Source organism: Pinus tabuliformis, chromosome 9, assembly GCF_031772625.1.
Source record: "Pinus tabuliformis cultivar Carrire ecotype Pingquan chromosome 9, CPIR1, whole genome shotgun sequence".
Taxonomy (NCBI): Eukaryota; Viridiplantae; Streptophyta; class Pinopsida; order Pinales; family Pinaceae; genus Pinus; species Pinus tabuliformis.
The window spans coordinates 1,758,992,327-1,759,008,284 of record NC_142307.1 but is presented as its reverse complement, the minus strand read 5'-3'; positions in this window follow the sequence as shown (position 1 = coordinate 1,759,008,284).

The window sequence follows — 15,958 nt, the reverse complement described above, 5'->3', positions numbered from 1 at the left end:
TGTTAACAGACTTCTGAATTAAGCGAAAGTTCCAAGACACATCCGTACACCATACATCACTAACCCCAATAGTGGGGCGTTGGAGCCATTACTCACTCCTCAAAGAAAAGACTACAGACTCTCAAGGCTATGTGGGAGGAGCCAAGCTGAAAAAGTCTTTTGCATGTACAAATGAGGGGTATATTTAGCCAAGGGTGAACTTGACCCTTGTGACTCTTCAAATTTCCTCATGAATGTTTGACTTACATGACTCTTCAACTTCGTATGTGGGTCTCTTGGACTTCCATGCTACATTACATTGATAACAACAATATGGCCCACAATAGTGATGTGGCTGAGACGACTCATGACATGACTCGACATGACAATACTGGTATGTTCATGTTGATGGTGGTGTCCATGTCGAGTTGCAGTGCTGCTGAATGATGAGTGTGCTCTTAGTGTATCATAGCTTCACCTTTGTATGAAAAGGTGTGTGGATCCTTCAATGGTCTTGGAGTTCGCTTGATGTTGCATGTGCATGTATCCCCTTCGTTGGTACTTGGCATGCTTCATGTGTTCATCCATTCACAAACAAGTCTCCTAGCATGCACTCCTTGTTCATCCCATTCATCGTCGCGCCATGTCTCATCCATGTACCTATATCTGCAATCACTCATGACAAGATGACATCAAATCCAGAAATCCCCTAGTCTACCATGATGCATCATCTTTTGTTTTTGGGTGGAGGTGACCAGGAGAGAGGACAAGGCTTTTGAAACTACGAAGAGCATATATCATGCCGGGATGCGAGGCTTCATGACATTGTCGGGAAAACTGTGCAGAGGTCACCGAGAGGTTGGGTTGAGCAATCTAGGAAAGGAGTGACATTCGCATAATCTAGTTTAGCTGGGAGGTAGAACTGCGCAATTTTTTTGAGGAAGGCAGTGTGGGCAATAGGAGGCACTTGCAGTCAAAATTATGCATATTTTTAGAGGATGCTAGGAGTAGGATGTGGGAAGCTTGCTGGCCAAAAATATGTAGATCTGGGAGGCAGTCATGCAGGACATGTCTGCGTAGTTTCCGAGCTGAGCGGGGTGTTGGGAAGCTAGTGGACAGTCTAAGAAAACTACACAATTTTCAGGAGGAGTGGCAAGCCAACCGACAAGGGAACTCCCTGACAAAATTGTGCAATTTCCAGAGACAATGCAGTGATAGGCAGCGGGTGCCTATCCCTCTTTTTTGTGCAATTTCTTCAGTTAGTGCAGGCGGGCAGGATGATAACTTTTGCACAATTTTTGGGAGGAGTGAAGCCCGGGGTCACTTCCAAGTCAAATTCTCCGGTTGACCAACAAGAGGCTTGATGGATAGGCTTGTGGGAAGCGCAGATTAAGATTGCTTCTTGGGCAACTTCTGTGTTTTTCTGGGTGATAGTCAGCCATGTTGATTCCAGGATTGCACAGTGCAGACTGCTTGGGAAGCAGCCTTAAGCTCTGCACAATTCTGGGCAACAACGCTTGGTCATTGAAGGTTGAGACTGCACAGTGTAGCTTAGTGAAGGTTCAGCTAATGGAGGGTGGTCCAATCGATAGATCTTCGGAAAAATGGTTAAGTGTGTTAGTGATTGAACTCATGTATACATGACCTTACGAACACACACTCAACATGACTCAAGGACAAGACACCTCAAACAAACCAGACAACATGCTCAGTGTGACTGACTAACGAGTGCGAACGACAAGTGAGACACTTGAGATAGATCATTGAATGATCGTGATGACACTTGCATGACATTGCATACACCTTCTTGTGTGAGTGTGACAAATGCTTACATAGCGAACACAACTTGTACACATGAAGACAAACCTTGAACATAGCCAGAACAAGATTGCAAGCATGACATTGCAACCAACATGCTAAAAGATGACCAGTGAACGGTCAAGAAAAGAGGGTTTAAAGACTTGACATGAGCTCATGGGATGAGAACAAGTGTTTGCAATCATCAAGGAAAAACCAAGGAAGGCTCTGAAATTGGATGTAGGCCAAAATTTTGGAGGGTGTTGTAGCCACTACAACACTTGGTGACACACTAGTTGAATACCATCTTCTCTATTTTAGTCCATTGACAACACAGGGCCTTGGTCTATTAGGGAGTATTGAATCATTGTGTGGGTTAATTTGGTTTCCCCACTTACCCCATGGACAAACATGGTTCACCTTTTTCCAACTCAGTCGAACACACAACAAGTTTCAGCCTGATCATAGTGTTTCGAAATCGGGAAGGGTAGTTTGGCTTGCGAGTTTAAAATTTTCATAGTATATGTTTTCATATCTGGTGTTGCTCCGCTACCAGTAGGCCTGGACAATACCCCGATGGATTCACATAGGAACACACATATTTCTCCACTTCCAGCGAGCCTGGTCACTACCCTGGTGGAGTTGCATGCTTCACCTCTTTGCGCAAGAAGCCTTTCTCTTCTTTCGCCTTTGTATTTTTTAAAACAGGACTGTGCATAGGCACTTATTTATTTTTGGGTCGGAAGAGGGATCCCGACTTATTGAGAGTCGAATAGGTTGTTCCTTCAGAGAATCATGTAAGACCTATGATTTAGGTTTTCTCGTTTAGATTTTTGCCTTCTTCGTTTCTACTAGTTGGATGAGCTTGAACACACAGACCAGAATACTAAGTACAGGAATGGGGTTTCCCAGTGTGGACACAGGTTCATGGTTGTACCAAAGACTCCCTTACATACGGCTCGTATTTTTCGTCGAGACTTCATCAGCTAAAGGTTATAATTAAGCATAGAAAAGACATACACAGGGCTGGACAAGTGCTGTAGTGTCACAAGACTCTTTAGATCTTAGCCACATACTCATTCAAAAGCCAGAACTCAGTATAGGGTAGCACTTATTGACAAAACAAAAAATAGCATGATATTAAGCAAACAAAACAAAGCAAAGAAAAAATAGCAAAGCAAAGAGAAAAAACAACAAGCAGTAAACAGACTATGTACATGGTGCATGGTGCGAACCACACTTTTGGAAATGATGTGCCCAAGGAGGTTCCCCTCAGACACTGCAAATACGATTTTCTTGGGATTCAAACATATCCCATATTTTTGGCATCGCTTGAATATCTTCTTCAGATGGTGTATGTAGTCTGACCATTTTCTGGAAAAGACAATCACGTCATCAAGATACATCACTATGCTTTATCTGATAAGTCCACGAAAAGTGATGTCCATGGTGCGCTGGAAAGTTGCGCCTGCGTTCACAAGCCCAAATGGAATTCTCCTATAGGAGAACATACAACACTTGGTACGAAAGGTATTTTTTAGTCTATCATGTTCTACTACTAGAACCTAGTTTTATCCCAAAAAACCATTGAGCAAGGAAACCATTTCCGCTCTAGATATTGTCTGTAAAATATGTTTCATCAATGGCATGGGATAGTTGTCTCTGTCTGAGGCGCAATTCAAGTTTCGAAAATCAACACATAAGCGGATATCCCCTGACTTCTTACGTACAGGAACTAACTTAGAAACCCATGTAGAATGACAAACTCTGTAAATGATCCTTGCATCCAACAACTTAGTCAGTTCTTTCTGTATGAGGGGTTGAAGTGATGGATGTACTTTTCTCAGCTTTTGCTGAAATGGCTTGACCCCTTCTTTGATAGAAATCACATGTTGGATTATTCGTGTGTCATATTTTTTTAGATCATCGTATGTCCACGCAAACACATATTGTTACTGTTTGAACAAGTGGACAAATGCTTGCTACTCCTGTAGTGTGCAACACGTACTGAGATTGGAAAACTTCAGATCTTGTTCCGTTCCCAAGTTGATATGTTCATGCGTCATGGTGGAACTGTGGGTTTTTCTATTCCTTGTCCCTTGAAAGTAGTTCTGCAAGTCATAGAACATTTTGAGAGATACCACACCCTTAGGTATGAGGTTGCATTTCTTATCATTAGCTATGGCTTGCAAAGACTGATGGTTCTTATCTTCGTCAATCGCTGCATCCTTGATGACATGAGCATTGGCGATGAAGTGTAGTATTTGTTGATCATCATAAAATATGCATAGATTAGTTAAGTTATCATGGATAGAAGGCTTATACAAAACTTCAACAGTAAACCTATCCCTAAGTGGTGTCATCCTAGCAGTTGCGTTAGCTATGACATTGACAACTGCATTATGCATTCTTGGCACAACAATGATATTGAAAGATTAGAAGTTAGAGATCAGGTGCCATACCTCTTGTTCATAAATTTTTCTGAAGAGGTGAAAAATAATGTATGCTGTTACATACCTACAGTACCATGATTTATGAATCACCTATCACTTTGAGTGTAGCAACATTGAGGCTAATGAATTTGTGCAAGCCCAATATGAGTGCTTCATATTTAGCAGTTTTGTTCGTGCACTTGAATTCCAAGTGGCTTGAGATCAAGTGTTTCTTGTGCTTTGGGTCTATCAAGACACACCTAGCTCTAGAGCCATCATGTGTCTTTGATCCATCAAAATACATGGTCCACAATTCGTCTGTACATGGACTGCTCGATGTGCTAGTACTGCTACTGCTAATGCTACTAGTGTTACAATGTACTATACATGTTTCATTCCCATCAGTTGGGCAAGGAAGGAGGCCCAACTATGTGTCTGGTGGGGTTGGAGCTAGTTGTGTGAGATAACACCCCAATTGTGTTTCCAAGAGGCAGTTTCTGAACATGAGCTATGCGAAAGACAACGGTTCATTCTCACCATTGATGGGAGTGACATTATGTTTCATGTATCTCTTGGATAACACCCAGATCTGATTGCTTTTGCCCTGGTATGGAAGCCATAAGTGTGAGTAGTCTATGGCAAGGTATCCATTCAACTTGCTAGACCAATATCTGCTAAGAAATAAGCCATATGTTTCTGATATGTCCACAATGACAATGTTGATGCATTGGTGAACTCGACCATCATGAGATAATCAGATGATCACATCATGAAGTTCACCAATGGCTGGTATGCATGTTCAATCTAGTTGGATGATCTGTGCAGATGTCTTGCTCCATTGCGAATTGATTCACTTGGCAGTGGAGAGTGGCATGACGTTAGCTAATGCGCTAGAGTCAACCAAATAGATTCAAATGAGAGCAAGAATGGAGGGCAAACCAAGTTTTCTTCTTCCATCCAGAGTGTGTTGAGCACAATTGTGAGTGAACAAGGAGATGTGCTTGCTCCCTTGCTAGTAGAGGCTATGTTGTCTGCTGATGTTTTCCCCAATGTGCACAGCAGAATATCTCACTGACCCTTGAGCTTAGCTAACTCGAACAAAGATATTTTTGCACGAGTTTTCTTCATATCTTCCACAATATTGTAGTCAAGAGCAGGTAAACTCACCTAGTTGTCCAGGGCTAGACTTGTGTTTGTATTGTCTAGAGGAGTGTTCTAAAGTTTACTACTCATGGACGTACTCTTGTTTGTAGCTATCTTCCCAGGCTTGCTTTGTGCTTTCTACTTTGGGATGGTTGGTGGAACAACCTTCCTCAATAGTTCAAGCTTTTCTTGCATCTCCCCAATAGTAGGGGGATCCCCTTGACTTCTAAGATTGTATCGACCATTTTGTTTTGGGGGTTGCTTCTCAGTGTTCATTTTTTGTGTTGCGTGTGAGCATTGATACATGTTGATCACTTGCCCAGTACTTGGTGCCTCATCATATGCATCATCTTCTTCATCATCTTTGTCTTCTAGTTGACACTACACATTGTTTACCACATTTCTCAAACTATTGCACACTGAGTTTGCAACTCATTTCCATTCCAGGAAAGTTCCTTCCAGGTGGCAATCCTCATGGAATGAGAAAATCTTGGAGTTCGCACACATTTCCATCTGGAACATTGAGTTGGAGCTCTGCACAGTTTTGGATAGGAAGCTATTCCTACCTGATGACATGCTCCTCTTTTGTTGTCTAGGAGGCTGGCTACTAGAAGATGTCTCGATCATTCATTGCTTTAGCTCAGATACCTTTATTGTAAAGTTCTTGAAAAGATGAGTAAGGGTTTAAATGTCACTTTCTTCCTTGTATTTCCCCTTACTCACAACAGCCTAGGGCTTCCTTCTCACATATTTGGAGTCTTTTGCTAGTTTTTCATCCTTGATGACTCCAATCGTGTGTAGGTCCTTTTCCATGACAATCACCTCTTCCCAATTTTCAAGTAACGTCGGTTTTGCAGCCTGCTTGACAAACTGCGCAATACTAGTTCGCAGCAGAGACGTGAAATAGTTGATAGTGATGGATTCACAATGTTTTTTTGTCTCAAGATGCATAAAAACCTCTAATTGAAGTCTTTCACTTTCTCTTTTGACTCCATCTTGAGACTACTCAACTCTTTGAGCAACATGGTAGGGGTCTTATCATCAATAAAATTTTCCAAAAACTTCCTTTTGAACATACCCCAATTTTGGATGGAGTTGACAGGAAGGTTGTGATACCAAACCACTGCTCAGCAATCCATGGTACATAGAAATAATCTGCATGCAACGTCGTCATAACATACCTCAAGTGTATGCTGTTGTAGGTAGAAGTTGTCTAAGTGGTATTCTGCCTTCACGGTTCTATCAAGGTCATACTTTGTCAACATCCTCTCTGAATGATCTGGCATCCTATACAAAGCACCCGAGAGAGCCAATGGTCCTTGAGTAATCCATTCCAGGTTTTGGTTAGCCATGTCTTCTTCTTCTTCATCTTTCTCCTCTTCTTCAAAATCTGATGGTTCCACCTCTATGTCTGTTGGTTCGTCTTTGCCTCCACTTCCTCTGTTGCCTTCCCCTTTGTCTCCTACACCTGAGCCTGAGCCCAAGATCACGAGAGTGTCTTGTTCTCCCTGTCGAAAGAATGGAGGTTCCTCTACATTCTCAACCGCTTATGCCAGACCTTCGAGAGTGGAAAGAACTGCTTATTCCACTAATGAGACAACGAATCCTCTAGGAGTTGTATGGGATGAGTAGAGAATAGGTGCTGATACAAAATTTTGTGTTCATGTCTAGGAGGTGAGGAGTAAAAAACTTTAGATTTTCTTGTAGGTGAGAGGGAGTGTGAGTTAATGCATTGACCAAATGATTGATGAGTGGGGGTGAGAGGACATTTAGCCATAAACAACTAGCGACCCTCCTTCTAGCACCAAAAATGTTGACGGTGTTGGACCCACCAACACTCAGGGGATCCCACTGGTATGAAGTCCCAACTAGACCTCACACTGTTTTGTGTAGGAGTCCCATCTAGTATGATGACCCGGTTTCCATTATCTTAAAGATATGCCTTAGGTCTTGCTTATCAGCACATGAGAGTGGTATACTTAGTCTTCAAACAATGAGGTTTGTGTGCCTGGTGAGTGCTTAGTGTAACTTGTGTCTAAGTTCTTTCACTGCATAGGGAGAGGGTGAGAGTGAGTCTCAAGTTGAAAGGGAATAGTCCCAACTTATTTAGAGACGCACAACACATCAGGACATGTGCAGCTTCTGGCGGAGTAGTCCACACGAATGCAACAATCACAAACACAAAGTGAAGAGATAGCACGTACAACACCTAGCGGAATAGTCCACATGAGTGCGACGATCGTTATAACAAGTTTACAAGGATGAATCTATCGAGTGTCCGATGGAGTAGTCCAATCGGGAAAGACAACGTTAACAATTGATACAACACATTTCCAACATAATACGCACTAAAACAACCGAAATAATTCAAATATATTAGTTCAGGTTAAAGAAACATGCATTACAAGTACCCAAATAATAGTCTTCTAAACGAATAAAATACACATGTGAAAACATGCTGGCCTATTAACAGGCTTCTAAATTAAGCGAAAGTTCCAAGACACATCCATACACCATGCATCACTAACCCTGATAGTAGGGCTTTGGAGCCACTGCTTGCTCCTCAAAGAAAAGACTACAGAATCTCAAGGCTATGTGGGAGGAGCCAAGGTGAAAATGTCTTTTTCATGTACAAATGAGGGGTATATATAGCCAAGGGTGAACTTGACCCTTGTGACTCTTCGACTCCCTCATGACTGTTTAACTTACTTGACTTTTCAAGTGATGTGACTCTTCAACTTCGTATGTAGGTCTCTTGGACTTCCACGTTACATTACATTGATTACAATAGTATGTCCCTTAGTAGTGATGTGGCTGAGATGACTCATGACATGAATCGACATGATAGTGCTGGTATGTTCATGCTAAGGGTGGTGTCCATGTTGAGCTGCAATGTTGCTGAATGATGAGTGTGCTCTTGGTGTATCATAGCTTCACCTCCACATGAAAAGGTGTGCGATGTCTTTGATGGTCTTGGAATTCACTTGATGTTGCATGTGCATGTATTCCCTTCGCTGGTACTTAGCATGCTTCATGTGTTGATCTGTTCATGAACAAGTCTCCTAGCATGCACTCCTTGTTCATCCCATTAGTCGTCATGCCATGTCTCATCTGTGTACCTATATCTACAATCACTCATGATGAGATGACATCAAATCCAGAAATCCTGTAGTCTACCATAATGCATCATCTTTCGCTTTCGAGTGGAGGTGACCGGGAGAGAGGACAAGGCTTCTAAAACTGCGCATAACATATTTTAGGCCGGGATGCGAGGCTCCAAGCACTGTCATGAAAAACTACGCAGAGGTCACTGAGAGGCTAGGTTGAGTAGTCTTGGAAAGCAGTGACATCTACAAGATTTGGCTCAGCTGGGAGGAAGAACTGTGCAATTTTTTTGGGGAAGGCAGTGCTAGCAGTAGGAGGCACTGGTAGTGAAAACTGTGTAGATTTTTAGAGGAGGCCAGGATTGGGCTGCGTGAGCTTGCTAGCCAAAACTGCATAGATTTGGGAGGTAGTCATGTAGGACATGTATGTGTAGTTTTTGGGCTGAGCGGGGTGTTAGGCAGCTGGTGGACAGTCCAAGAAAACTATGCAATTTTCAGGAGGAGTGGCAGGCCGGTTGGCAAGGGGATTTCTTGACAAAACTGTGCCATTTCTAGAGCCAGTGCAGTGACTAGAAATAGGTGTCTGTCCTTTTCTGTGCTATTTCTTCAGTCAATGCAGGTAGGTAGGCTGAAAAATTTTGTGCAATTTTTGGGAGGAGTGAAGCTCAGGGTCACTGCCCAGTCAAATTCTCTGGTTGACTAGTGAGAGGCTTGATGGATAGGCTTGCAGGAAGCGCATATTGAGATAGTTTCTTGGGAAAATTTTGCGTTGTTTTGGGTGACAGTCAGCCAGGTTGATTCCATGATTGCATAGTGTAGACTACCTGGGAGGCAACCTCAAGCTCTGCGCATTTTTGGGCAACAGTGCTTGGTCACTGAGGGCTGAGACTGTGCAGTGCAGCTCAGTGGAGGTCCCACTGATGGAGGGTGCTCCGGTCGATAGATCTTTGGAAAAATGGTTAAGTGTGTGAGTGAGTGAACTCATGTATACATGACCTTGCGAACACACACTCAACATGACTCAACAACAAGACACCTCAAACCAACCAGACAACATGCTCAGTGTGACTAACTAAAGGGTGTGAGTGACAAGTGCGACACTTGAGATAGATCGTTAAATGACCGTGACGACACTTGCGCGACATTTCATACAAATTCGTGTGTGAGTGCGACAGATGCTTATATAGTGAACACAACTTGTACACATGAAGACAAACCTTGAAAATAGCCAGAACAAGACTGCAAGCATGACATTGCAACTAACATGCTAAAAGACGACCAGTGAACAGTCAAGCAAAGAGGGTGTAAAGACTCGACATGAGCTCATGGGATGAGCCCGAGTGTTTGAAATCATCAAGGAAAAACCAAGGAAGGCTCCAAAATTGGATGCAGGCCAAAAGTTTGGAGGGTGTTGCAGCCACTACAACAAGTCATAATGTTATTTTTTGCAAAAACAATTAGTGTCGTATAATCTGTCAATTTTCCATATATATATATATATATATTAAAAATTACACATTTTAGACAAGTTATGCTACACGAACACACACATACATTTTAGGATATATATGTGTGTGTGTTAAAAATTACACATTTTAGACTAAGTTATGCTACACAAACATACGCACATCTTTTAAGATGTGCAAGCATGATCTATGCGGAGAGAACTAAGTTTTTCATATTATTTTTTTTTTATGAAAAATTATATTTTTTATTACTTTTCCAAGTTGGCAAAGTAATACTTTAATCGCATTTTGCAAACACATGATCGCTTAAGATTTTAATCTATTGTTTAAATAAATTGAAAAACCAAGAATACCCTTTTGAAGATGATTCCTAAACGAAGGCAGTGATATTTTTTGAAAAAAAATTGTTGTATATAATTTATGTTATAAATTTTTATTCATCCTTTGTTGAAACTGTCCAACAAATTGTTAGAAATTGTAGCAAGAAAGGATCACTTTGACTTTAGCCTTAGTCAAATTGAGTAAATCGAATTTCCACATCAACACGACAACTTGGAGGAATAATAATGTCTTTTGGATTAATCACATCATGAGGATTTGGTCGACGTTTCAAACCAACTAATGTGGTTCATCCTCAAGATACAGGTGAAAAAATCAGTCGATCTTAAGGAATAAATAGAAAGGATGCATCCGGGTCTAGAAATAGTCTTTAAGATTTAGTCGTTATTAAATTAGTTTTAAAATTAATAAAAAAATATTTAGTTATAAATTAGTAATTTTTTATATTATTTATTATATATAAAATAAATATTTAAAATAAATAACCATGAGCTTTTAGAGTAATAAAACAAAAGTATGTAATAAAAATGTATGAGAAAAATAGAATTTAGAATAATATCCTGACAAATAACATCCTCCTCTTGAGGATGAATGATGCTTCCCTTTCTCACCAAGTTTTCCGTAAAAAAATCACACGAAACAATATCTTCATGCTCATTCTCATCATTTTCCTATGCAAAAAATTCGAGTTCTTAGCACTCAACACATATTTCATTAAAATTGGAAAAAGTTTATTACAAGGACATCACTAGAATTGAGTTTTTAGTTATTTTGAAATTCTAAATCCACTATTTAATTCCAAATTTAATGAAATATGTGTTACTCTTGCAACCTGGGTTTTGAGAATTTCAGATGAGAACCACCTGGAGCAAGAGAATTCTCATCTTCTTGAGGTATTTGAGAATAATGGGTATAGTAGAACTCAAGGCCTTAAGGCCTTTCAAAGGACCCACAAAGAGTCAAGAGTTAAGACTTCCTTGATGGATCCCACCTCTAGTGTTCATCTTCCATTTATCCAAGAGACCACAAACAAGATTTCCAATATCCTTAAAAAGAATAAAGTTTAAGCTTCATTCAAACCTCTCACTACCATTGGAAATTATCTGAGATTTGTTAAGGACCTTGTAGACCCCAGAGACATGAAAGGGGTTTACTTGATCCATTTTTCATGTGGGGTTTTGTACATTGGGGAAACTGGTTGCTCCATTAACCGGAGAATCCAAGAGCATGCATCATACATTAGGCACAACCATTCCCACTCATCAACTCTAGCTGAACATGCGGAGAAATATAAGCACCATATCTGCATAGAATATTCCAAAGTCATTGCTAGGGTTGATCACTTCCACCATAGGAAGCTTAGAGATGCAATTGAGATTCAGAAGCATGCAATCAATCTTAATGAGGATGATGGTTGGAAATTAAGTAAGAGTTGGATTCCAGCCCTGTCTTCTTAATTCCAACCCCCTGTTTCTTCCCTTTTTTTCATTAATTAAGTAATTCAGTAAGTTATTCACCAATGGATTTTTTCCAAATTAATATAAATATAGGACCTCTAATTTTAAATTATTTGAATTCCCTACATGTGATTTATATCCATCCTTATTTAAGTTTATAATTTTCTAATATATTTTAATTAATTCTATTTGTCAACATATTATTCTAAATTCTATTTTTCTCGTACATTTTTATTACATAATTTTGTTTTATTACTTTAAAAACTCATGGTTATTTATTTTAATTATTTATTATATATATATATATATATTAAATAATATAAAAAATTTACTAATTTATAACTAAATATTTTTTAAATATTTTTATAACTAATTTTATAACGACTATTTCCTGACCCTAATGCATCCTTGCTATTTATTCCTTAAGATCGACTGGTTTTTTTCACCTGTGTCCTAAGGATGAACCACATTAGTTGGTTCAAAACATTGGCCAAATCCTAATGATGTGATTAATCCAAAAGACATTATTATTCAACCATATGGATCACAAAAGTATAAGATCTAACTCGGAGGAAGTTAACTAGTGCGACATGGATCTTGTCACTCAGTTAGCTCAATAAATTTGAGGTAGAGGTCTTCGAGTTCAATTATGCATGTGTGATTGCAAAATTGAAGTAATCCATTTTAGTTATTTCCAGTTTTATATAGTTAACTAACCTATAACTATTGATAGAGTTAGTTGAAGGTCAGTTGTGTAGTGAGACAACAGTCTAACTCAAAGATCTATCAGTTAACTGATCAATCAACCCAAAATATCTCATTCATGCATGGAATTCAAATTCCTCAGCTGGAGTGGAGGAATTAAGGCTAATGTAAAATTATTTGTATACTAGTGGAGTGTACAAAATTTTGCAGGCAAGCAGTTGATCAATATTTTGGTATTGTGCAAGGAAATAGGGATTTCCCTATTGTTGAGGAGCTAAATTTTCCTTAGGATTTGCACAAGGAAATAGGAGGCTTGGTGGGAATGTAATTGGCTAAGTGTTGGCCAGAGTTTTTCATTGAGCATAGAGAACAATTATTCTTTTGTACATTGAACTTAGAGTTGGAGCTAGCAGTTGTAATAGTTTCTCTATTCAATTGATTAATGCAAAAAGGCTTGAGGGGTTTCTTCCAGTTGGGTTCCCCTACAAATAACTATGTATTTATAATTTTTCTTATTACATGTCTGTGCATGCTATTCTAAATTGTGATTGTCATTCCGCAGATCAGTAGAGTAGAATTGTGTCTCTTTTTTTTCAGTGTGAAATCTTGAGAAGTTGCAATTTCTATCAAATTTCTACAAAAATTTCAAGCATTATGTTTAAAAAAAATTACATGAAAAATACCATATGAATTTGAAAGTGTCAAACTCATATGCTATTGGATAGAGGATTCTTTCATGAATCAAACATGATCAACTCTGCGACTTAAGGACAAATTCTGCCCTAAGTCTGCTAGGCTACAAAATGTTGTTGCAAAGAGATCTACAGAAGTGGAGCTAAAACTCTATTTTTTAGGCTCTTAGAAGCTTGATCGAGTGTTTAAAATTTTCGATCAAGTGTTTAAGGTAAAATATCAAATAACTCGATCGAGGGTTTAAGAAACCCTCGATCAAGCCCTTAACATGGTTAAGAAATGGTTTTATTGAGCTTTAAATCTAGATCAATCCCATAGCTCAATTGTGTTTTAAGGCTCGATTGAGCCACCCTTTTTACTTTCATTCCCAAGATGCATTTGCAAGGAAGTGAAAAAAAATGGCTCCATTGAGCCCCTATCCTTGGGTTACATAGGATCTTGATCGAGAATTTGTTTTAATGCTCGATTGAGAAATCTTTAAGCCCTCAAATAGCTCATTCAAGAGCTTAGATATTATTCGATCGAGCGCTTAAAAAGGCTTAATTGAGTTGTTTTTTTTTACCCACATGGCGCACTCGCTTGCAGCAAAAGTGTAGCCCAAATATACCCTTAAATTAATTAATAACTTGAAAATCCACATGAAAGTGATCGAGAGCATCATCGAAATGATAAGGCAAGATCGCATATAGGTCAAAAAAGCGAAGACACATGTTTGAAGAGAATAATTTTGTGTGAAGGCTTACATTACCCTGCATCTCTGCACAAACCAATGTGTGGAGGTTTCCATTGTGTGGAGGTGCATGAAACTTCAATTAACATACAAATAAAACATTAAACCACAATTTATTTATTTAATAATGGTTTGAAGAAAAAGTGGAAAAAGTGTTGTTATCGGCCATTAGGGGAATTTTGAGGTCTAAAATGAGCCTCCTAAGAAAAATGTACAATCAAAATAAACTTTATAAGAACCAATAGGATTAAAGATGATGATGTCAACCATGGGGGATGATTCACCATTTTTTGAGCAAAAAAGTAAAAAGATTAAAAATAATAAAATAATAAAACTACTTTTTCAACTCGTATTTTAAACTTATCTCCCTAAGGTTTTACTCAAATTTTGAGCGGGAGTACTCATTGGATTTAAAATTTAATTCCTCATCCAAGTAGTACCCATGTTACATACTTTCGATCGACCCTTCTACATGAAAAATGAGAAATACATGAAAAAACGTGATTGTAATCACGTTTCTCATGTATTTCTCATTTTTCATGTAGCAGGTCCATCGAAAGTATGTAGCATGGGTACTCCTTGGATGGTGAATCAAATTTTTCATCCAACGAGTGTTTCCTCTCGAAATTTGAGTAAACCCATAGGGAGATAAGTTGAAATTACAAGTTGAAAAAAATAGTTTTTCATTTTTTCCCTCTAAAATTTGATGATGTAATCTAATCTTATTTTATTATTTCCACTAATATTTTATAATTTATATAGGAGGCCCATTTTAGACCTCCAAAGTCCCCTAATGACTAATGAAAAAATTAGAAGCAATATTCTTCATTCATTACAAAAATAACCTTTTAAATATGAATACACCCATTCTACATGCTTGTGCAGAAAGCTTCGCACATCCGTGGTCGCCAGTTTGATACCCAGTTACAAGCTTTGCACATATGTAATAAAATAGTTGTACATAAGTCCCCTTATTTTCGTTTTTCCCCCCTACCTTTCACCAAACACAATGATTAGAATTTGTTACTATTTCTCTTTGATTATCATTTGTCTATAGTGGGATATACTTTTCTAAGTTTGAGCTTTGAGATACATGAGATGTTTTTATGCCTCCTGAATCTTTTTCCATTGGTAAATTCCACCTTCCATTTTTATGGTAATATGATATATGTTGATTCAATAGCGTTCTGGGTAACATCCACTGATCCAGACCTATCACCTTCACCACCATTTAACTAACTTCCATGTTGAGACTATGCTTCAAAATTTGGATGAGTTTCCTTGAGGTCTTCTTTTTCATCTTCTAAATTGTTAGGGAATTTCCATCCCCTTTGCTTAAGAGATTACCTCTTTATTTTTTGGCACATTTTTTTCTTGTGTAAAACAATTATGCAAATGTCCTATCTGGAAACATGTTTGGCATATGAAAGTTGTGTTCTCATAGCCTAACACCCATGTCCAGTGAAAGTTTTCATGTTTTATAAGAAGATGATGAGGAATACCTTTGCTAAGGTCGATCTCTACACATATCCTAGAATACATTTTCTAGGGTGTTGGTCATAGAGCTCAGACCTTGCATTACACACCTAGTTCCCTAAGGTGATGGATATAAAGTAAGCCTAATGGTACCTAGAGAGGCTGAAAGCTTTAGCCCATCGTAGTCCCACCTAGATATATTGCTCTAGTCAGGAATCTAGTTTGTGGTACAGTAAGTGCCTAAACTATTGATGGTTCATGTGTTTTGAGATATTCCATGTACTTGTATATGTATGTATGAATAGCTCCCTATTTAAGAGGGAGTGTTGAAGAATGTAACTAGGTTCGTTCTTCATAAATTGTATTTGAGTCATAATGAAATATATTTATAAAAAGAAATAAAAAGAATTTATTATTATTATGATTTCTTAAAGCAAGGGTTTCATGCTTGGGTCATCTTGTTTTAAGTCAAAGTCCCCATTGAGGACTTATAGGATTTATACTAAGTCATTAGAGTCATTGTCCATTTAAAGAGACCCTTCTTGGGATTTTGAATCATGTAAAAATGTTTATTGTGTCAAATAAGGTATTTCTCACCTCCACACCAAGTCAGCCTCAAGGAGATCAAGTCGGCCTC